Source organism: Oryzias melastigma, linkage group LG14 (genome assembly GCF_002922805.2).
Source record: "Oryzias melastigma strain HK-1 linkage group LG14, ASM292280v2, whole genome shotgun sequence".
NCBI classification, from domain to species: Eukaryota; Metazoa; Chordata; class Actinopteri; order Beloniformes; family Adrianichthyidae; genus Oryzias; species Oryzias melastigma.
The window spans coordinates 25,577,275-25,601,986 of NC_050525.1; the positions used below are offsets into that span (position 1 = coordinate 25,577,275).

At 37.7% G+C, this 24,712-nt stretch overlaps 1 protein-coding gene across 5 annotated transcripts in view; it reads left to right on the plus strand.

Moving 5' to 3' along the window:
- The window catches only part of LOC112142621 (cell adhesion molecule 1), a 565,507-nt gene that overhangs the window by 24,557 nt on the left and 516,238 nt on the right, over positions 1–24,712 (plus strand). The window lies entirely within an intron of this gene.

The following is a 24,712-nucleotide window of genomic DNA, read 5'->3' on the forward strand; positions in this document are numbered from 1 at the left end:
AGATCCTAAAAATGTTTCTTTTCTGAAGTAAACATGGTGAAACATCTAGAAAAATGACAGAATGGCTCACATGCTTTTGACCTTAATTACTGCTTTGTCATTGAGTCTTTGTTGTTTTTTTCAGTTTTATCCATCATTCTACTCCTTTATTTGTCTTCTCTTCCAGAATCCATGAGGAATGTTATTTTTACAAGTGTAAGATAACAAATTGTCCATTTTTAACATGAATTACAGCTTATTTATTTGATGTTAATATCTGCACCCACGTGACATGGCTTTTAAAGAATACGTTGTCTCTAATGACTGGAATTCCAACTGGCTTCAGGTTAAACACAAAAACACATCGTCTAATATCCAAAACTGTTTCGTCTTTGGTCAATAAAATAATTTCAAAATCAAAGGAGCTGCATGATGGAGCAGAGCAGACAGTTAAAATCAATTCATTGCTTACTCTGTCATCCACAGATGGTGCCACTTCAATCTCCTTTCTATTTTGTCAGGCTAATGTGCCGAGAGATGACGAGAGAGGACCGTTTTGGAGCAAAAATAGCAAAAGGCTCACTGCAACAGCCATGTCAGTCTGCTTTCTGTGTTGTGACGTTGACATTTGTGTAAAGCTGACAGCGATTGGTCATTTCTGAGGAAAGATGGCCGAGGTAGGGGAGTGTGACAGCAGCTAAATCTGTGAGATTTCAATTCAACAAAAAGCTCTGCTTCTTTTTTTTCCAGTACCACATCTCTCATTAATCATGTGAGGTTACATCAATAATTTAAAACTATGCACACTCTTGCTCGCTCTGAAAATGCCAGATATTATTTGGGCATTCATGCAATGAGACGTGGGTGAGCATTTAGTGGAAGGGACATGTTCTTCTTCAACATTTCAAAGGCCAGGGCTCATTGTGGTCTTTGGATTTGTTTTAAACACCTAATATCAGGGGTTTTATTTTTTTAGGACATGCGGTAGAGACATTCTCCTGCAAGTACATGCTTTTCTTTAAATGCCAAAATTAGTTATCAAACTGAAAGATTTATGGGAGCGAAGGAAAGTCGATGCATTTAAAAAACCTTTTCATGATTTTTGTTTTTGCCGTTTCCTTTATATGTAGCATTAACCTTTAAGAGGATGTTGCCTTTTTAGCATGTGTACTGCTGAACGGGTACATTTTCCAGAGTTTTACCTCTCATCGAGGTGCTTTTCCGTGTGGTCTTGCATGGCTGGCGAGCTCGGTGAAAAACCTTAAATGAATGTTGTTGGACAGGATGACGTATTGGCTCGGTTGGCCTTGGGTCAAATGGTGCAGCTGGTGGTCTGCAGCCCATTTTTGTAGAGCTTTCAGAGCTTCAGTGATCCGGAAATTTGAACCCCACTTGAGTAGTTTTTTTTTTTTTTTTTTCTTCAAGAAGGGACTCAAGTGTTACTTGCAGGATTTCAGGCATACTATGGTATTTTCAAGCATCAATGTTATTGAGTATTAAATATATTTATGGTTGAGCCCTGCAGTGTACCCTGCCTTTGCCCAACAGTAGCCAGGATAGGCTCCAGCTACTCTGTGATCCCCTAAAGGAATTAAGCGGGTTTGGATGGATGGGTTTCTGACATTCATTAGATATAGTTTCTACTGATTCAATTGAATGGTGTCAAAGGTTTATTGACCAGAAAAGTCATGTCTGAACAATTGGGTGTGTAACAGTGATGCATTTGCAACATTTAGTGGTGTAAAAATGACGTAATATAAGATACTCCTTGTAGTTCCATTGGTCCCTGGCTTTTGTTGAGCGGCAACGTGCGTTCAAGCGACCACATCTGATGAAAACGCTTTATCACTACAAGCACGCTTCGTACTAAATGTACAAAAAACACATCCATTGGTTAAAATAATCAGGGACTTGGATTTGGTAGTGATAAAAAGATCACATCCACTTTAATTCATGGAACCATTTCAAAATTGATCATGGAGGAGAAATTAATAATTGCAGTTTGTGCCCACCTGGAATTTTATGACACCAAGGCTAAGTATGAATTCCCACCCTAATCCCTAACTACTATAAAAAACTATATAGTACTCTGGATTTTAAAAGAAATCCGGACGCCATGCTCACTGCTTTTCTGGATGCGACGTCACTGATTTCACAAAATGAAAATCAAGTCTTTTTTCCGGTTTTAGGTCACGAGCAGCAGACGTGTGTCTCCAACTCTCCTCAACTCTTCGGCTTTTAAAGTCTTTTAAAGTTGCTCCATTGATAAATACAATCTGCACAAATTGTCTTATTTAATGAGAATATTTAGATTATTGTTACTGATTTATCTGTGGATGTTTTGAAATTTGTTTACATCACGGATAATATCCTTTATAACCTGAATCTATTGATATTTGAAGTCCTGAACCGAAAATATTGATAAATCATGTAGAGAAAATGGTATGGTCGAGCGGGGTGGGATTATATAAGTTCGCTTCCTTCCACTTCCTTATGATATGTTATTTCCTTTTTTATTACCTGATTGCTTGAAATAAACAATTTCTTTCATTCAAGTCAACATGAACATTTTATGGTGTCTATTTATGCCTCCACTATGTTCTAATGGTGAAATTGTGGATAGTTTATACAAAACTTACATTTAAAAGTTTTTTTATCTCGCAAAAATTGTTCCATTGCAATCCATTGTGGTCTATATTCGTTAATGTAGTGAGCATCAATGCATGCTAGTTTTTTGCAAAGAGTTCTGGGAAATTTCTAGTGCACCTGATTTCTGAATGTTAGATTTTCTACAAAATGTTGAACGCACTACATAGTGAGTAGGGAAGGAATTCGGTCAGCACAAGTCTTTGATATATCGGAATAGAGCTGTGAAGTAGTAGGCCTTGAGCAAGAGTCGCAAGATTTGCACGCTTTGATATTTTACACTAAACCTCTTCCAACTGAAGGTGGTGGACATGTGCTAGTATATAGTAGATGAAGAAGCCCATCTCTGATCATCCAGTGTGACTAAACGCGCGTTCAAGAATGTTGTGAATGTAGCACAACAGAAATGCATATAGCAATGTAAACGTCACTGAATAAAAGATACTCCTAATTGTTCCAACTTTTGTTTTAATTGAATATATTGATTCAGTCTTTGGATTTAAAGATTTGAAAACATATTTCTACGAAGATATCGTGAAATCACTGAACAAGGTGTTTGTGTGGCTTAAAGGAAGATTTGTTTGTGATGGATTGAAGTATTAGTGTGTTTTTTTGTTTACCGATCTGTTACATTCGCCTTCACAGGCTGACCAGGTCTTCATAACTGCTGAAACATCAGACTGTGGCATTCTTTGCCGTCTAGAAACTGCTCTTTTTCCCTCCCTTACATCTTACTTGATTCCACACATTCCTCTCTCTCAACAAGATTGCTCTAATCAAATTCTTTCCAAGGCCCTGGGCAGAGTTCTTTGTTCCACGGTCTTCGGTATGGCCTTATATTTCTGCTTAAAAAAAGAAAAGAAGCAGGACTTGATCAGCATCCTGATGAATGCTGATTATTTATTTAGTCAACCCCCATAGAATGGGGCGTTTCCAAACACATGCTCGTATCCATTCAAACTCTGGAACTATTCAGCCAACCTCTGGCAATTGTTTCTTTTAATTAAAGCCTGTCATCATGATAGGACTTTCTGAATCTAGAACCGGGTTTTTGCTTGATTGCAGAAATCTGGTTGTATAGGATTTGATTGCTTTATAAAGACGAAAGGAGCAATAAACATTTCCCTTTTCTAAATCCTACTCAACTACTTCCTATATGATTTGGGATTGTGCCAGCTCGTCATTTTTACACGGATTAGAGACTCATTTCCTGCTGAAATTAATGAGCAGTTTGACTTTGTTTAATAGAAGTTTCTCTTCATGTTTGGGGCACGGCGGGTCTGGAGAAAACCTGAAGGCATGTTTTAATGCAGAGTAAAGATCCGTCTTTTGTTCCCGAATTGAACTTTTATATAGTCACTTGGCAAGTTTCCACTAACTGCTTGTTTAAGGCTCCTGTTTCATAAGGAACGTTGAAGTATGAATGAGGACTGCTTGCTCCTTCTTTTGTGTGGATGCCGGAAACCCATCTGTCACAAGGTCGACTCCTAGTAATGCAAATTTATTCAAAACTCCTCCCATTTCTGATTCATCAGCCCAGCCACAAGACCAGGTGGGCCCCATATGGTTTGAAAACGACAGAAATGTTGGCCCCGATTGGGTTTGTCCACAGTTTCTGTGGTGGTCCAACTTGTGTTTGCACACAGTGGGTTGGCTTGCTACAATAGCCAGCCACCCAGTGGACATCTGAGTTTGCTAGCTTGATAAAGCATAGCTTGCTACAGTGGAGCTTGCTGCAGCGGGGCTTGCTAGCTTGATATAGCGTAGCCCGCTACAACAGAGCTTGCTACAACAGACTTGCTAGCTTGCTACAGTTGAGCTTGCTAGCTTGATACAGCAGAACTCACTAGCTCGGTATCCGGGAGCTCGCTAACTGGATACACCAGAGCTTGCTAGCTCGCTACAGTGGAGCTTGCTAGGTTGATACATTGGAGCTTGCTAGCTTGGTACAGGGGAGCTCGCTACAGCAGAGCTTGTAACACTGAAGTTTGATACAGTGGAGCTCGCTAGCTTGTTACAGCGGAGCTCGCTAGCTCCATACAACGGAGTTCGCTACAACAGAGTTCACTAGGTTCATACAGCGGAGGTTTCTATAGCAGAGCTCACTAGCTTGATACAACAGAGCTCCCTAGCCCAATGCAGTGGAGCTTGCTAGCATGTCCACCAGGAAGCTGGCTAGCATAGTAAAGCTGGCTAGCTTAGTGAGCCAACCCACTGAGTGCCCTCCTAAGCTAATGTGGGCAAACACAGGCAGGGCCACAACAAAACTGTGGACAAACCATTTCAACATTTTTCTTCCTTTTCAAAGTTTAGCATAGAAAAAAAATCACCTAAATTGTTGTTATTGTCTAACTTTTATTTATAAATGAAGTCTATGCATCGCTTCTTCTGAAGAAACACATGAATACCCTGTTTGTAGAATTCTTCCTTTTCTTTCTTCAGTTTTAAAAGTAGCTTTGTCTCAATGACGATCATTTGAATTTTAATAATAAAAAAAGTGTATTCATCATATTTAATTTATGTATTTTTAAGCTTTATTTTGGCAGGTGAGGCACAGCCTCACTTGTTTCCCCTGCCTGCACGCTATTTGTAAGATTTGTGAGATTTCCACCGCTTTGACATTTCAGACTAAGCCTCTTCCAACTGTAGGTGGTGGACATGCACGAGTACAAGAATCCTTTCCCTGTTTGTCCAGTATGAACACCATGGGCCAAAGTGTGAACATCACAAAAGGGATTATTGCACTTTTTACCTCATTTTGATTTTCCTGAACTCATTCCTTTAAAGACGAAAGCTGCAAATTGACATATGATGAAATAAACAGAGTTAAATATAGAGTTATAATCGAATTTCTACCTTGCCTGGTTCTGGTTGTAACAGATTGGTGGGATTTCAGGACAGGAGTTAGAATTTGACAGCTGAGACTTTGATGACTTTCAAATCTGTTTCAGAATTCCAAATTAGGATCTGGCGCTCTGGTGTTCTCACACAGGCCTTCCAATGATTACTTTGTACTTCAAAGAGGAAGAAAATAAACTGCCCAGAGCGGTGTATAAATTGATGTACTAGAAGGAAAGCAATTACTCAAACCCCCAAGTCAACAAAACATCTTTCCATTTAATTTTTTTTTGTAAATAAAGGGGGAAAAAAGGACTGATCTTTTTCTTAAGTTTTATTTTTTGGCTTGTGTAAAAAAAATAATGTAGCTTACCACTGCAGTGTTTTCCCAACTTGATTCCCATCGACGCGTTAGTATTCACAAATGGAACGCTGTATCTTTAAATGGATCTGTCCCTCTGTGTCCTAGCTTAAATGAGCGCGGCGCTTTCTAGTTTCAGGCCAGCGCAGTCCCACATTGTTCTCTGAAGTCTTGTTTTATTAAAGTTCCTGCATGTATAGCAGCACAATGAGAGCCCCTCAGAGACAAGGGGATTACGGTGCATCCATGCGAGCTGGTCTTTGAGCATAGGCAGTCAGGCCTGTGGAGAAGCAGCCTGGTAATTTTCTCTACTCGCACTTCCATCAGTGTAGCATGATGGTGTTCTTGTAGAAACGTCTGCTCTCTGTTGTCGTCTACACCTGTCAGTTCTTCTTATAACTTACTAAAGCAGTGAAAAGATTTACTAGTTGTGTGGAACAAAAGAAAAGAAGCAGCAGTGAGTGTAAAATGCTTTAAAGATTCTATGATTCATAGGAGATAATTAAAAGTCTCACTTACAGATGACAGTTTATCTGAATAGCTCAGATTGTCACTTAAAATAAAGTTAGCTGCAGTCATAAAATCCTGACGAACCAAATTAAATACATTTATGACCAAGTATAGAAAAAAATCAAGTAATGGTATTCAAACTTAACTTGAAATTGTGTTTTTTTTTTTAATTAAAAAATGCTTTTCTGTTAGTTTTTAATGTGTTGATGTGAAAAAATATTAAACTTTTATTCTGCTAAAATCACTTGTTTTGTAAAAACATCCTTAATAGAAAAAAAATAATGTTTTAAAGTGAACAAAGTGAGTTTTAAACAAATAATTTGCGATTCAGAAATCAAATCACATCTTTAAAAAATAACATCTTTATATACTGACAGGTATCATTTTTCAAAACTCTTTTTAAAGTAACCATTTGAAAGTAACCATTTGTGGTCTGTTTTTGCTCATACTTTCTTCTTCTTCTAGAATAAGGTGTAATGCTATAGTGTGATCGCCACCAAGTGGCCAAACTGAAACGTCCTCCAGGAGAAGCAGAACAATTGTTGGAGCTTCTCCGTTTGAGAATCCATGAAACACTGAATCATATTAACAATCTCATTAATATTTCATGAATATATTTTACAGTATGTGAACTGTTGAAAATCTTCAAAAGATATATGGATTATTAATGTATTTCTAAATAAATGCGTCTAAATTTGTAAACTCAAAATTGAATTTAATCGAAAGAATGGAAAAAAAAGCTGAATCAAATCTATACAGCCTCTATCAATTGTCTGAACTTTCCTCAAATAAAATTTAACACGTACTTCCTGGAACGAGAGTCGGCTCAGAAATCTAGTATGGAAATGCAATCAAGACCTGCAGTGTTTCCATTTTGGTTGACTCTTCTTTGCTCTTTATATTGAAATTGATCTATTATTCATCGACTGCATTGTTGTCAATCCTCTTTACATTCTCTTTGAGAATGCTTCTCTGCACACTCTATGTGGTAATAACTCCATGTTTTCAAAAAGCTAACAAAACGCTGGATTAAGATGGACTGATTATTTCGAGATGCTATCCAGAGTTTGTCTGACACACAAAAAACGAGCATCAATAAATCTTTAAGCGATGTTGAATATGACACTTCAGGGCTGCGGGCGTCCTCGTGCTGCTTTGACAGCATCCACTCCGCTGTAGAGACTGCCTTCAATAATTTGACCCCTGCTGCAGGGAATTGCTCCCATTCAGTCATATGAGGACTGAAGAAGTCGGCCACTGATGTTGGATGATAAGGTCTGGTTTGCTTTTAGGGCTCCAGGTCACTGAAAGCCATTGGATTTACAATGTAGATTTAGAAAAGTGTCTTAAAACAAAGAGGTGAGAAGCCAGAGCAACTGTAAAGAAGAAAACATAGCCCATTAAATCAAAATATGTTAAATTAGAAAATATTTGTATATTTGTATTTAACTGAGTATTTCTCCTTTTAAATCTGTCAATTAAGCTGTCACAGACAGACTGTTTGAATGAATGATCTTCTTTCCATCACAACAGCTCTGCTGCACATGCACTAAACCCCTCATCTGTCTATCTCAGGTTCTCCTCGCAGCTCCAAAGGCCACGCCCCCTCAGAGGAGATTTTGGAAACAGATCAACGGTCTTAGATCAACATGAAAAATGGCTTTTTAAGACATTTAGGTTGTGGGATTTTCGTTAAAACCTCATAATCATAATTAAAACAATAGTGGGAACGTTTTTTTTATTTAAAAAATGGTCATATGGGGACTTTAAATTTAGTTTTGGCAGCATTTTATATCCATACAAGTATCGTCAAACAAAGTATTGCGATATTTCACCCAAAGCTAATGGTTTCCTCTTTGCACTTAGTCTCCATCAATTATTAACCAATTCCAAGACTTTGTTAACACTTTAGTACGCTTAACACAAATAAGCCGCCAGCTTTGATTCTTCTAATCTTTTTTTTTTGTTCCTTTTGAGTGTCGGGTTCAAGAGCCTTGATGAATAAGATCAGAAAACAGCAACATTTTGTCGCCATTTCTAATTTGGTCTAAATGGAGCAACGCACCTCGGCAGAATCCAAATGCCTGGTAGGTCTGGACACATCTCTACCGTTGATCTGTTTTCGGTTTTAATTCTTCTCAATGAGATCTACACGACACCGACCCAAAGATTTTGTTTCACTACAACCCTAAGCAGAGGTGTAAATCCATTTCTTCAGAATGGTGTGTATTTGATATTGATCACATTTCACATTACAGGCTGTCAAACCATCAATGAATAGATTTCTCAGGCACAATGTATTTTTTTCTTTCTTTCTGCGGCGTGCTGGACTGCAGTCCAGGCAGGAAAATGTGTCCCCAAAGAACGGGCAGAGCGCCGCACCATTTCAAGAGATTAGAGGTTGGTCAGCTCGAGGAACTAAATCGATACATCCTCTCAGGGAAAGGATTGACCAAGCATTGATCTGGACCTAACAGGAGCTGGAGATGCACCAGACCTCTAAGAGCAGGAGATGGGTGATAACAGTGTGGCCTCCTCAAAGCCAGATTTCTGAAAATCACTGCAGCTTTTTTATGCTTTGTAAAAACAGTCGATATTTCAGGAGTTTTGGCAAAAAAACATAATTCAGTTCATATTTCACTTCTCTAGGTTCTAAATATTTAAAAATAGGGCTGGGTTGATAAAATCAATTAATTGATCTATGCTTAACAGATCAATAATCGATCCATAAAAACAGAGATCAATCTAACGCAGGGCTGTCAAACTCGATCGCACAAGGGCCAAAACCCAAAACACACCTTAGGTCGGGGGCCGAACAGGATAAACATTTATTGAACACTCTAAAACTACATTTTTAAAACTTTAAAACCAAAACTTTTAACATAATTATGAACTAGATATACAGCATTACCTGTGATAATGCTAGTGTGAAAGCTGTAAGCTGAATTTGGCTGCTGAAGATGCTAGTACTGAGAGCTAAAGATGTTGAAATTGATAGCTGAAAACGCTGAAGTTGAAAGCTGAAAATACTGAACCTAATAGCCAGATAAAATAATAGCTAAATGCCAAATTAGCCTTAAAAACTAAAAAAGGTTAGGTTAGGTTAGCGTAAACAGCTAGCATGCAGCTGAAGAAAAAGTTAAACTTCAAAATAGCCCAAAAAAGGAAAAAAGCCTAAAATAGCCAAAACAGCTAACATGTTAATATTAGCCTAACTCCAACACAGCCTAAAAAACTTGTAGATGAAAAATTAGCTAAACTGAAAACAGCCCAAAAAACTTTTTAATAGCCTAAATTAGCCAAAATAGCTAACGCTAGGTGGACCTAAACATACATTACTGACTAAATGAACTTCTTTATAAACTCACAGACATGAATTTTCCAAACTCTTTTAAGGGAACATTTTTTTTAAGTGACCTTTAAGGCTCAAAAGGTCAAGTAGCTACAGGTTGTTGTCACAGGTTTACAATATAACATAATTTAGCCAATCACAATCAAGAAATCGTACACAGTAGGGCTTGGTTGATAAAATCAATTAATTGATCTGTCTCAATCTAAGCATAATTGATCAATTATTGATCCTTAAAAGTAAGGATCGGTCTAGCGCATAATGGTAAAGTCTGCTAGCTTAAAGCTAGGATGGCTAATGCTAACGCTTGGTCGATCTAAACATACAGTTCTGACTAAATTGACATGCTTTTATACTCAAAGGAAGGAATTTTCTAAAATTTTCAGGAAATATTTTTTAAAGTTATCATTTGTGGTCTAAAACAGTTTTTTTTTAGCTCATTCTTCTTCTTCTGGAATAAGGTGTAAGGTTATAGCGTGATCGCCACCTAGTGGCCAAACTGAAACGCCCTCCAGGAGAGGCAGAACAGTTGTTGGAGCTTCTCCGTTTAGAATCCATGTAACACAGTACGGTATTAACAATCTCGTTATTTCATTAATGAATTTCACAGTATGTGAACTGTATCAGATTAATATAAATATATTCAAAACATATTGTAGAATATTCATGTATTTCTAAACAAATGTGTCTAAATGTGCAAACTCAAAATTTAATTGAATTGAGTGGATCGAAAGAATTGAAAACAATTGGAATCAAATCGATCCAGCCTCTTGTGAATCGAGATCTAGTAATTATTATCGATACCCAGCCCTATTTAAAAAGAAGAAAAGGTTTGAAAAACAATAAATACACAATAAAAGACTAAAATAACCAACAGCAGCAGATAGTGAAAAATAAAGTCATCATCTTCAGATTTGCACCAAAGCTTTCTGCAATCTTTACATCCAACTAAACTCCTCATTCCTCGCAGATCTTTGTTGAATATGAGTTTTTGATTTGGTACTCGTCCCATCAAGCCGGGAGCTGTTGTTTTCCTTTGATAATACGTTCCCTCTAAAAGCCTGTTGGGTCGGCAAATCGTTCCTTTTTGGTTTCATTGTTGTCGCATAATTGCATGAAGTCTCAAATGAAAATGAACACAAAACAAATGGTGATCTAGAACTAATTGCAACTAAAAGCATCATTTCAAAGCCAAAGAAAATCTGGTAGCTGAGTGAGTATGATGTTTCATAGCTGTGGCCGTGATCCTATTGTTGCTCTGCAAATGTAACTGAAGGTGCATGAAGTAGACGGGCGACCACGGAAAGACCTGCTGTGTTTTAGTTTGTTTTTTTGTGCGGTTCTCTGAGGGGAGGAGAGATGGATGTGACTGGAAAGTGTCAAAAAGATCAACCATCCAGTGTAATCCAACAACTGTAAACTGTCACAGATTTTCAGTGTTTCGTGTTGAGCAACTGGTTTTGGCAACAGCTTTTGTCTTTGTCGGATAAACCTTCATTTCTGTTTTTGTCTAAAACCATCCGAGTGTCACTTCTCACCAACTGAGGCTAATTGTTGGGACGTGAAGTAAACGTATCCAAGAAATGTCTGCGTTGTCTTGGACGACAGTCGTTTTATGCCGATGCAGCGCTCTTTTTAAAGCTCATAAACCTGTCGATTCCACGAGTGTAATCTCACTGAAATGGAGCTTCATGAAACTACTGTTTCTGTTGCCTTTCATAATAAAGAACGATTTAAATCAGAGGTGTTCAAACTTATTGCAAATAGGGTCAGATTTGATGGGTTGAAATTGTTTGAGGACCAAATATTCCACCTTCATTCTTAACCCTCATTATTACAATAAATGCATGTAAAGTATTGAATAAAACATTTCAGAAATACTTCTACTAAATTACTGGGAATTTCATGTTTGAATTAAATAAAGAAAAATTCTATTTGAAGAAAAAAAAAACACAAACATTTTTTATATAAAATGTTCTATACTATTCAGGATTAAACGCTCACTGTAAACGAAATTTAAATAATGTGAACAGGTTAAAAACATGTGGAATAAACTACCAAAGCTCTTAAAAATTATGCATAAACTTCATAAACTTTGGCCTGAAATTGAAACAGTATCTTTTTAAAAACATATACTGTATGTCAACAATGTTAAATATGTAGTAAGTTTTGACCCTTAATGCGTGTTGTCGCAAATATGGGACAAACCACTGTTTCCAAAATTACCTAAATGTAGCATCGATTTAAAATCAAAAACAAAAGTGATTTTTTTTTTTTTTTTAATAGCTGGATATAAAATTAAAGGTTAAACTTTTTACAGTGTTTTTTTATTCAATCTCTCTTGTTTTTTTATGAAATAATTTCAACTTTTATGTATTTATATTGAAAGTGTTTTATATTAATTAGTAATAACTGTTCATTCTTGTATGTATCTATCTAAAGAAAACAAATAAACAAAGCCTGAAAATCAAGGCATTACCAATGTCCAACCCCCAAACTAAAATAACAGAACCCAGCAGTGCAAGACTGCTGAGGACAGAAAGAACAAACCCAAACCAGCACAACAAAAACTAAACCACAAACCTAGTTGCCTCCTGTTCTGCATCCTGTTCTGCCCCCTGCAGGCCTTGGTGTGGCCTTCTCCAACTGAAATACCTGGCAGGTATAAAGGAATATTGGCCACACCTGCCCAGGTGAGCAGAAAAACATTTAACAGTGTATTCGTTCTTTTTATCCGCCTCAGAATAATTGCGTAAACAGTTGAAAGAATGTAAATATTGAAGCTAAAGATTTGGTGTTCTAGGGTTAAGTTTATCCAGTACGATAGATGTTGAACTCGTAACGAACCAGTGCCATCACTCGTGTGTGGTTGGAGAAACCCAAAGACTGGATGCGATGTGTCGGCTAGATTGGTTTGGTCACTCCTAACCTGCTGGGACTCCAGATGCTGACCTCGTACTCTGGTTCAAACGGATGATGGTGCTTCACTGAATTGAGCCCAGTTGTTTCTTGTATTGCCTGTCTCTATCCGTTTAACAGAAACAATTAAACTGGTTACTCTTGGTGGGTTTCTGATGCAGTGATAATGACTGGCGGAGAATAGAAAGCACGTGTCACATTCTTCTTAAGTGAATCAAGAATACAAGTCAAGGGACCGACTGTTTCCAGCTCTGACGTTTTTTTCATTCAGTGAAGCCAATCAGGCCTCGGCGCTTTGATGGCAGCCTTTTCTCATTCCACTGGCTTTGTCAGGACTAGTTCATTTCAGTCTATTCAGGTGGACCACATTGTTCACTGCCTCTCTGCTCATGCATTTCATTTGCCGGGCCTTTGTTTTGAGTCCTGCTGGAGATGAACTGGAGGCACTGAGTCGCAGCTGAAGCTAAAGGGGATTAGAGGCACACTTTCCATGCTTTCCTGGAGGTGGACTAACTTGGAAAATGTCAAGGAGATGATTTGATGCAACACTATTTGAACGCATGCCGATGACCCCTCGACGGAATGTGTAGCGGAAACAAAAAGCTCTACTGTGAGTTTTTTAGGTAGATAAACTGTGGTATTGATTCTTTATTCTCGGGCAGGTCCTCAGAGGTCTTCATTATAGGCTGCAAGGCCACAGGGTCAAAGTGTATCTGCTCTTGTGTGAAACATCCTCGTTCTGTTCAAGGCTTTGTGTATTTAAGAGAGATGACCTTGTATTTTCAATGGATTCTGTCAACAATCTTTTCTCTGTTATTGCAGTTTTAATTTGTGCTTTAGAAACTTTTTCAAAAATAATTTGACTAGGATTTAAGCTTACTAAAACATGGTTGTTACAGACGAGTTTGTGGTCGGTTATGGTGGCATTGATGTGTTATCTCCAAACACTGGTGTGTCTTCTTAGGGCTACATTTAATCAACCACACAGTCTATATCAGTTTGATAGTCCTTCACAGGAGTTGGATTATTTTTTTCAGGCATAAAGTCTTTACTTTTTGTAGTTTTTAATTGTCAATTTCAAGATTTCTGAATGAAAATTTCACCTTTGTTCACTAAAATGAGTTTTGAATAGAAATTTGAAAAATCAAATACAAAATTGTATTGGTCAAAGTTGAATCAGTTCAGCATCTCAGCCAAGATTCCCAGCTGGATTTCCAGTTAATGAATGATTAGAAGATGATAATACTGTTTGTTAGTTTGCTTTTGGTAATTGGAACCCATTCTTTCTGTTTTTTTTTAACCATTTCTTTAATTTAGTACAATTTGTCTTTTAATATGAAAAAATTAAGTAGTAAAAAAAATGAGAAAAAATTGTTTTTTGTTCTGTCTTTTGTAAAGTTGGGCCGTTTTGCATTGTAGTCCCGTTCCTATCAAAATTTGAGCTGTTTTTAAAGCGTTCCCAGAGGTATTTTACGTATTAGGTTGCAGTTTATTGTACGTTTTATTATGAACATGTGTTGACCTTGACCTTAAATGGGTGTGTCTCGCGGTTAATACACTCAATAAAAAAAATAATATTTTTGTCTTTATAGTCAAAATTGATTAAAAAAAAGTGTAGATATCCTGGACATAGTTTCTGCAGAGCGGCAGCAGTTCATTAGAAATTCGTCTCTGAGTTGCAGGTGGGACTGTAGCCATGGAGCAACCCCGCCCCTCTTCCTGTCATCAATAGTTAAGAGCTCAGAGCAGGGATTCCGCCCACAATATTTTCTATGGCACATTTTTTTTGTCTAATCCTGATTCAAACCATTTGAAAAAAATAATTTAAGATAAATCAGATAGATGCCAAATTAAAACTTTAAAAATACCAAAATCATGACTTTTTTGGAAGTGGATCTTTGTAAAAAAAAAAAAACTCCTAGTGGTTAAATAGAAAACTAAACTGGCTCCAGTTTCATGAATTTGGCTAAAAATTCTCATTTCAGTTCAGAAACAACATTTCAAATGGGTTGATTTTCCTTACATCTTTGTACGACCAAATTTTTTTTTAAAAACAAAATGAAAAAAATTAACATTTTTTGTTCATTCTGAGGTTTATCATGTTAACTGAGGCCTGTAGAATCCCAGATGCAACTCAGGCGTTCGGTTTTCAGATGAGTTCAGAGTACGCCAACAGAGGAAACTTGCAGGTATATTCAGCTCTTCTTTTGAAGGTTGTGTTTCATTGTAGAATGACGAGCTCTACATGTCAACCCACAGACTTTTTACTTGTAAATCACCATATATTGTTCTGGGAAAACTATTATGCAGATTTGCCAGAGGAGCATTAGCGGAGCATGTCGCTGACAGCGGGTGATAAGATCAGACTCACAGCTTAGATTTCAGCTCATCCCAAAGGTTTTTAGGTCAGTGTTCTGTGCCGTGCCAAACCAAAAGGCTTGTTTAACTGTGACTGTGTGGCTTTTTGTATGTTATAATTGTTGACAATGTTTGTATCTTAAATAATTTTGAAATTTTCATTACATTTTTTATCTTTTTCACACATTTGCATTTTATTTTATCTGATTAATTTCAAATAATTTTTTTTAGATCTGCAATAATTTGTCTAAATTTGGCCCAAAGAAATGCATAATATAGTTTGTAATGCTCAGGAAGGCTCAGATGTGAGCTAACATGGAATACAATTTTAAATTCATCAAGCACATTTCATCTGCATCACCTTTTGTTGTCTCCTAATCCCTTTCTGTCCACTGGGGGTGGGGGATGCAAATACAAAATAAAAATAAAAGCCAAAAACTCTCATTTACTAATCAAACACTAGACTAGAGGTAATTAATTCTTTGGAATCAGTCAATTAATTTGCATAATAAGAGGTACCATAATTATGACTTCTGCTACTCAAGCCCAAAATTGTAATTAGAGATTTATCCTGCATTACAGTGGAAAGGCCGGCTTTTTTGGGGAGCTGGCTCGAGAAGCATCCATGGCTCTGGGATGGGAATACTGGCAGGGCTGCATTAGAATAAAAGCTTCTCCTTTTGCCGGGCCCTGAGGGGAAGTGCTGGTTGGACTGATCTTCTAATCTGTAAAGTAGCAAGACTTCATCTGTCAGGGACCCCAGTCTCTCTATCAAGTCAGGCTGGGCCCTTGTTCCACGTCTTTTCTCCTCAGCGTTTTCATTTGCAAAGAAGTCACTTTTCTTTCTTTTTTTTTAACAGTATCTCCCGCTGTTAAAACATATGTGCTGCTGGAAGCTGCGGAGTTCTGCTAATTTGGTGATACTAGAATTCCACAATGTGTAAATCCAGATAAAAGTCTTTTCACAGAGGTGATACAAAAGATTAAATAAGAATAAAAAGGTTTGCAATTCAGGTGACTCCTGGAACATTTTGTTGTGTTTAGGCAACAAAGCAATAAAGCAGATTTTTAATTTGTTGAAAATGAAGCATTCACACGATAGTGATTCTGTCTTCAAATTCAGTATTTGTATGTAGACTATCAACAAGCCTTTATATATATTTCTATATACATTTATTTTTTTATATATATTTATTCATTGGCTATGTTTTAATCTTTTATAGTAATTTTCAAAGAAGCTGTTATATTAGCATTATGCTAGCTCATGTGGGTAATTTAGCATCTACTGAGGTTTTTTTAGGCTAATTTAGAGCTTTATGTTACAACAGTCCAACATTTCTGGCTAATTTGGTTCACTAAGGAATCAGAGGCTATTTTGAAGTTTAGCTAGTATTTAAGAAATAAGCTAGCTTTTTTGACTAATTTGTTATCTACTATGGTTTTTGGGGCTAATTTGGAGTTTAGCTAATATTTTAGCAACATGCTATCGTTTTTGGCTAATTTGTTATCTACTGAGTTTTTCATGCTAATTTGGAGTTTAGCTAATATTTTAGCAACATTCTTCTGTTTTTTGCCAATTTTTTATTTACTGATGTTTTTAATGCTAATTTAGAGTTTAGCTTCTATTTTAGCAACAGGCTAACATTTTTGACTAATTTCCTTGAGGAATTCTTGGCTATTTAAGAGCTAGTACTTAAGCAACGTGCTAGCTTTTCTTTTTAATTTTTTAATTTTTGCTAACTTGGCATCTACTAAGGTTTTTTGGGGCTAATTTGGAATTTAGCTCATATTTAAGCAACACACTAAATATTTTGGAAAAATGGCTTTCATTGAGGATTGTTAAGCCATTTTACTACAAATGTTTCAGAAATTTCAGTCAGTTTCAGGACTCTTTCATACTTTAACAAAATTTCATTTTTTTTTTACAAATTTGTTATTTTGCAAATAGCGTTTGCATTTTCAGCAAATCCCTTCAGCAATTACATTAAATCATGTCACCATTTTCAGCAAAAAGCATTCACACTATCATTATCGCAGGTAATGGAAATTTTCTTGTTTTTATTGTTTGTATTCATTGCCATGAGTTATTTAAGCATATACAGATAAAACAATTGAAAATCTGTGGAGTAAATTGATAAATAAGCATTTTTCTAAGTCAGAACACAGATGTGATGTTAGAATTTCAGTATTAAGTAATTTCTCCAACTAAATCACGTTTGTGTCGGTCATAATTACACAAAAACTGGATTATTAGCCAACAGGAAGATTTTTGCAGTTAAAAGTTGCGGATATGATTCCGGTTTCAGCAGATGCCTGTGACAACCATGAACGCATCAGTGCGCCGGAAACCGGCTTTGACACGTCTGCTGTGTTGTGACAACCTGTCAGTTTATCTGCTTTTAATATTTTTACACTCCAACGGAGGCTCGTCTGTAGTGCTGACATTCACTCACATCTTTTGCCAAACAGCTTTAAAAAACAAAAAAAAACCAGGGACTTCCACGAACTCCAAGAGCAGAATGAACAGCTGTTCCCGAGAACAGGAGTAAGGCAAGGGGAAAACCAAAACGGTGATGGTCAGAGGGGCCGGAGGCGCGTCCTGTCAGCCATGCCTCTTTGGGTCTGCCCCGGGGCAGCTAAGGCTACATCAGTAGCTTACCAAGTATAATTGAGGAGTGAATAAATAATGGGGACACATTGTAAGTGCTTTGAGAGTCTGGAAAAGCACAGAAAAATCGAATTAATTATTATTATTATTAAAAAGCAGAAAACTGCATGGAAAAGGGAAGAAACTTTTGAACGTCAATACCAAAACCTCTCCAGATTGTTTCTGTTTTTCACTTGGGATGGGTGATGTACTTTATGCACATGGTAAATTCCAATAAAAGCAATAAACCCTTATATCTAGAGGCTAAAATCGCTTTTAGAACACAACTTTTGGTATTTTCTGTGTAGATTCCCTTTAAAGTAGTCTTTATATTGCGCTATTTCTCATTATTAAAGTTAATATTAAATTTGCTTCATAGGTGGAGACTAAACTGCTCATTGTAAAGTTAAAATTGCCCTCAAATCTCCATTTAGACTTTGTACTCTGATGTTTTAGACCTCCTTAAGCCCTTATTCTACATTTGTGTACAACATGAGTTTTTCATCAGCTGCAAAATGCTGAAATCCATTGTGGCCATGTCACAAAATAGGTCAAAATCTTTTAAGCTGGAGCCGGACTATTCATGAAGCTGACATGCCAGTAAATTGAACGAAAGCATCGGTAAAATGTGGTGACAGTAGCTGCAGGCCCCGAGCTGTCAGTGCTTGCCGGTGAAGGAGGCGTGGAGGCGAGCGCGGCGCCGACTTCTTCTGATGGAATATTAACTGAACTGTGGAAACAGCTGGAGTTACATAATGGCTTCCCTGCATTTAGTGTGTTCAGAGAGGGGAAAGCCGTGGGTGAGAGCGAACGCAGAGATGTCAGCTTTTCTGCTGCAGATGCTACGCCTGTAATTATGTGAATTAAAACAAATAATGGCTGAAATCTAGCAGCACCGCTGGAGTCATTATTGCTGCTATTCTTGTGTTTATTTTGGGACTGTTTGTGGTTACCTGTGCAGCTCTCCTTCATCTAAAATTTAGGTTTTAAGAACATCTCCTAATAAACCAAACCTTACATTAGAAAACCTGCACACATAGAGTTCACCAGTTCAACTTTAAATAGCTTGACAAATAAAAATGTGTGATTTTAAATTGATATCTGCCGTCTATTTAGCTGCAAGAAGTTTATATCCTCATTGCTACATGTAAGACTCAAATGATGTTGAGAGATCAAGATTATTTATTTTGAATAAAGGATTTCACCGTCTACTAAATGACAGAACTTCATCTCTGTGACCCAGTTTATGACTTTCTGTCCCGCTTTAGTCCTAGGAGGGAAAAAATCAATACAAGAATAAAATTAAAGAAGCTATTTTATTATTGTCTCCTTACAAATAAGAAAAAATATCAGTCAGTTCAAGAGGAGAATGATCAGATTCTACTCCATGTTTGTTGTGGACTCCACCTGGTGATGACATCACGTCGCAGGCCAAAGCTGGGTCCCTGATTGGTGAATGTGGCACAAATTCTTTGGCAAAGTTTAGATAATTGAACCTTAGAAGCATCACGCCACTTTAGCCCCTGGTTCACAGCAGACTCGGAAGTGGCGCCGAATCACAGAGGCCGCTTCCATTCTGCACCCTTGTAAAGTTCACACCAGATGTGAAACTCTGCATATACTGTATATATATATATTTAAGTTTAGGACAAAGAAACAGCAACAAGGATCTTCTCATTTGGTCTAAAGAAAACTCTCAAAGGGGACGGCTTCAAGCTTTAATAACAATCACGTTCTCCCTCCTAAGCTAAAGAAGTCGTTGGCTCCACTTTTAGAAACTCCAGGAATATCCAGTGGATCCTGTGATCTGAGAATATAAAGCTCCTCTGGGAAAAGATGGAGGTCATTTAGGATGTGATGGGGCTGTGTGAAAAACCCAAATTCCAGTCTGGTTTATGTCATCTGCCGCGGTTTCCCATCAAAACTAGAAGGTCTAAGACAACCTGATTACAAAGGAGTCCAAACATGGTAAAAAAAAATGGGCATCACTTCATCATATTTCAGGGGTTACAGGTCAGCTCTAGAATGGGATTTTATTTATGTGGGACTGAAGAGTCAAAGATGACTCAAAGGTTTCTCACAGTAGTGATGACAAAACCAGGCGTTTGTGAAAGCGTCATGATTATTCAGTAGCTGTGAATGGCCTGACGGATACATTGGAGCTCCAGTGTTTATGTTCTTTGATTTTCTGTAACTTTTCTACCTTTAACACGATAATTCCAGCTCGTCCAGCCGCTTTTCTCCCTCAGGAACTGCTGGAAAAGTTGAAAAGTTACAATATGTTAAATATTTTTTTGTTTTAGCATCAGGGGTGACGCCTCAGGCGTTAAAGGGTTAGAAGTAGAATTGTATCGCTTCTGTCCATCTGCTTTGTTTGTTGGAATGAATCAACATCCCACAGGCTTCGCTCAAAAAGCAAAAGGGCAATGTTAAAAAAAAATCCTCTTGAGCAATTTAGCTAGAGTTGGTTACCCACGACAACTATGATTTTTCAATGTGCTCTCCTTGTCGTGAAAGCTGTAGAAGGTCATATCCTGCTTAGTTGCATCCTTGTGCATGTAGAGACAGTTCAACGAGATGCAAAAAAATAAGGTTATAATAAGGTTAAAGGTCTGGAAGGATTTAGTAAAGAAATATTTTCAATCTGTTCTTTAAAAGCAGGGCAAAAAGAAAAAGAATAATTCCCAAAAGGGAATGAAGCTGTGAACCAGCAGTGGCTGCCAGGGTCGTTACGAAACTGCAGGACAGCAGCGCACATCTGGATTAATGTCTCTGATGGCAACCTCCAAAACAGGAACGGATTAATTTGTCCGGTCTGAGTCTTATGCAACTGGCTCCAGCCTCGGTCCACTGAAGTGGAAGGAGAAGAAGCCCAGGGGTGTGTTGGCTTCTGAGAGCTTCACGTGTAGCTAACAGTGGCAGCTCGTCTGTTTAAGCACAGGAGGCAGAGCTTGATGAAAAGCATTTAGAAGAACACTCCTTCAGTCTATTTCTAGGTTCCTCAGTATGGCTGGTTAGTAGGGGTGTAGCGATTCATTTTAGTGATTCGATTTATATCATAACATCTTGAGCCAAAACTTCAACCAGAGATAAATACTTGGTACTGAACAGTTCAGGTGAAGTTTCCAGATTGCTTATATTTCTTGCAAGACTATCAAGAGTGAATTAAATATGTGCACAAACAAGTAAACCTGAATGAGCTTGATAAATCAACACAGCCCTGGTGTTGTCCACTGTGTTGGTAACGTTTACATTACAGTAAAATAAACCGCTTACCAATCGCTTGTAAGGTAAAATTACTGGCTAGAACTGTACAGCAAAACTGAAACAAATACAAAGATAGTCATGTCTGGAACAAAGCACCAAAATTTGCTAGTTTTATACGGTACCGGTGGTCCAGAAAAGTTGGTACCGATACCATCGCAGTACTGATTTTTGGTACTTTTCTATAGTTTTCTTTGGTTGGTTTCAACAGATTTTGCATTATTTTTTCGCTTTTATCAGTCTTTTGATGTTTGTAGTATTTATAGTCTTTTCTAAGTTGAATGTTTATTATTTTAAATAAAGAACTTTTGCCTATAAAAATGAGAAATCAAAGGAAAACCTTGGCCGGAGTTCTTGGTTATCACGCTAACATGGTATTTAGGTTCAATTAATGTTTGCAAAGAGGTCGTCTGTTCAGCCTTGTGTTAACAAATCTACTGAAAGCAGCAGAGAGGAAAGCCCAGTGAAGGAAGGAAGCTGAGCTTTCAATTAACATGCGTGAACTTCAGGTGCAAACTGGCTCGGACTGAATGCAGAGCAGCGATGTGTTGGAGAAAAACTACCTTCTGTGAGAAATGTCAGAGTGCTGCTTGATTGGTGAGGTTGGTGAATTGTGTTGCGTATGTTCTACTCGGTCATGAAGAAAGCGTTCCTGGTTAAGGAAAGGCTCTGAACTGATGCATCACTCTGGAAGAAAAGCATCACTTTTGCTTTCTCTTCAACGGAGCATGATTCAGTACCGTGTCACTTTTGCGAGCGCAGCTCATAAATTAGTAAAAGTGAGAGGGAAAGCTCCTTCTTATATAATCTGCGTCCCAGAAAGTATTTTTGTAGAGAACAAGATTCGGCTGGTTTGCATGGATGCAAACACTCGCTGGTGGAAGTTAAAGCACGGATGGTTCGGGGCAAAAGATGTCTGCATCTGACAGCAGCTTTAAATTTTACTGTCATCTTTTATCTTTAGCACAATTTTGACAGCAATTAGGCCACTTGTTGCAGAATGGTGATGTAACTGAAGAAAGCACATGTGAAAGTTCAGATTTACCAAAATGATGAAGAATGCTCTCCTCCATTTGTTGCACTTTCAAGACTAAAAACTATTTTTTGGAAAACTAAATTTATTATTCTGGGGATATTCAGAAAATGTCAAACTGTCTGTGTTTCCTAAAACTTAATCAATTTTGCCTCAGAGTGTTAAAAAATGTAACAATTATAATATCTCACTTTTCTTTGACTTGCAAGGGACCAGCTCAGAAAAGATATAGTTTGTAAAAGCCACTCAAAGGTTGGTGAAGTCTGATGTCTTAAGCCTAATCTGAATTCTTCCCCTAACCCTTCATTTAGCCCTCAAAACAGAAAGTTATGGATAAAATAGTGTCTTCAAATTCGACCGTCACTCCCACTTGATGATGTCATCAATAGTTGCCAGTCACCTACATTTGCGCGGACAACCATGACCAAATCCCACCTCAATATGAACATTTCACACTGTCTATTTGTGGATGGTTTATATTTAAACTAGAGCTGTCAGGCGATTAAAATTTTTAATCGCGATGATCGCATTTTGTCCATAGTTAACTCACAATTAATCGCAAATTAATATGTGGCCATTTTTTAAGGAAAAAAATGTGTGCTTCGTGGAATTTAGCAGTTCTACATTAATTATGAAAACAAGAATGACAAAATTAATAGTTTTCATCAGAAATACTTTATTTTGTAACATTGTATTAAGATAAACTTTCTTAACAATAAAAGGCTGTAACATAAAATGCCTAACAAAAGCCCATGTGCAAGTGAAGGGCATTTTAAATTCAAAACTTCAATCAACGTTCAGTAAAATAAAATAAAAAAACATCAAAAATAAAATTTCCATTTTCATGTTCATTTTTTGTCAGGACCAAATCTTTTCCTCCTCTGCTGAACTACTTTGATAAATGAAATAGAGATTTATCATTTCCAATGAACTTTTGTTTTTTAAAACCTTAAAGAGTGAGAAAAGCGGGATACACTGTGGATAGTTTGACAGTCTGTTACTGCCGCCGCGTTCTCTGGCTGCAGCTCGATGCACCGACGTGTCCAGCGGAGCTCACATCATGAATATGCCGGCAGACAGACCGCTATGCTGGGGCTGGATCACGCTTAAACCTCCAGAACATTTAAAACGTCCCCCGGTGCGCTTGCCGTTCTGAACGTCGGGGGTCCGCAGCTCTCGGGACGCGGCGCCGGATGCGAGCCGGTACCACCAGACGTGGTACTGGACGCGAACCGGAGCCGGGTTAGGGTGCAGGAGCTCTCCAGGTCCTAGTGCCGGCCGGTTTTAGCTCGCAGCTCGGTGGTTGGAGACCTGCCCGTGATCTAGTGAGAGCAGCCGGTGAGTTAAAGGGCGGGACGCCCGCGCGCGCAGTATGAAAAGGCATGTATGAGAAAATCCGCGATTAATGCGTCAAAAAAATTGTGGGCGTCATCCACATGTCAAATTAACGCGACAAATCTGACAGCCCTAATTTAAACACAATTTTTCGCAAAAATTGTTGGACCATTGTGGTCTATATTTGCTAATGTAGTGAGTATCGAACGCTAGTTTTTTGGAAACACTTCTGGGAAATTTCTTGGGCACTCAATTTTGGAATTGTAGATTCAAACAGCACTATGAAATGACAAACCCACTATATAGTGAGTAGGGAAAATTCGGACATAGCGTCTTCAAATTCGGATGTCATTTCCACTTGATGACATCATCAGTAGTCGCCGGTCAGCTACGTTAGCCCAGACAATGGTTTTGTCCGAATTCCCACCCTAATCAATAGCTACTAAATAACGATCTAGTGCATAACTATCTAGTGCCCTGGATTTTAAAAGCAATTCTGGGAAGTTTCTAGGGCATTTGGATTTCGGACACCACCACAATGGCATCACACTATATAGTAGGAAAGGAATTTCTCACATATCCAATGAATTATATATCCCTAGAGATGGCATGCTAGCTTGTTGTGTTGGACGCCATATTGGAATGGCATAGGTGCCGATTACCTGCTGTGCCACAATTGTACAAACACCTGCAAAAACAAGAATGTGACTATTTACAAGTAAATTATTGCTGATAACGGAGAACTTTTAGAAAACATTTTAGTAAGATTTGAGTGAGTTTACTCTCGATAGTGAAGGTTTGGGCTGATCTTGTAGTCTATTCAAAGTCAATGTTAGCTTTAGACTTTGAACTATTTCCACGTTTTCTTGTTTTATGGAGAATGACTGTAATATTTTTATGTGTTAGGCCTCAGGTCAGACCCGGTGGAGGGCTCGGCATCCCTTCGCCAGGCTGGGTTAGCCCTTAAAAAAACTATTTCGGACAACCGTACCCCTTTAAATGCCCCTACGATTGAAGGGGTAGGGAGAAGCCGTGGGGGAAGAATTCGGATTCAGCCTAAGTATTTTCACAAGGTCACATCTTTATGTCAATTTTTCGGATACTTTATTTTAAAATAACGCCTGACCTCATACTATACACTTGAGTGAGAAAAAAAACAGTCGAATTGTAAATAAAACATGAGTTAATTAAACTTTTAAACACATTTGGAAAATGATTGTAATTATACAAACGCAGCTACAAACAAATGTAAATAGTTTTGTATAATACATCACAGTTTACTACAAGTAATTGTGACCTTTCCCGGTGCAGCGGTCCAGAAAAAAATGTAATCATCAGAAGCTACAGTGTTGGTAATGAGCTAAAACATGCAACTGTATGGTATTTAAACACAGAAATTACATCCTTACTGGTGTAGATCAGGTTGACTGATACTTTACTCAAGGCAAATAACAACCTTTACTGCAAATTCAT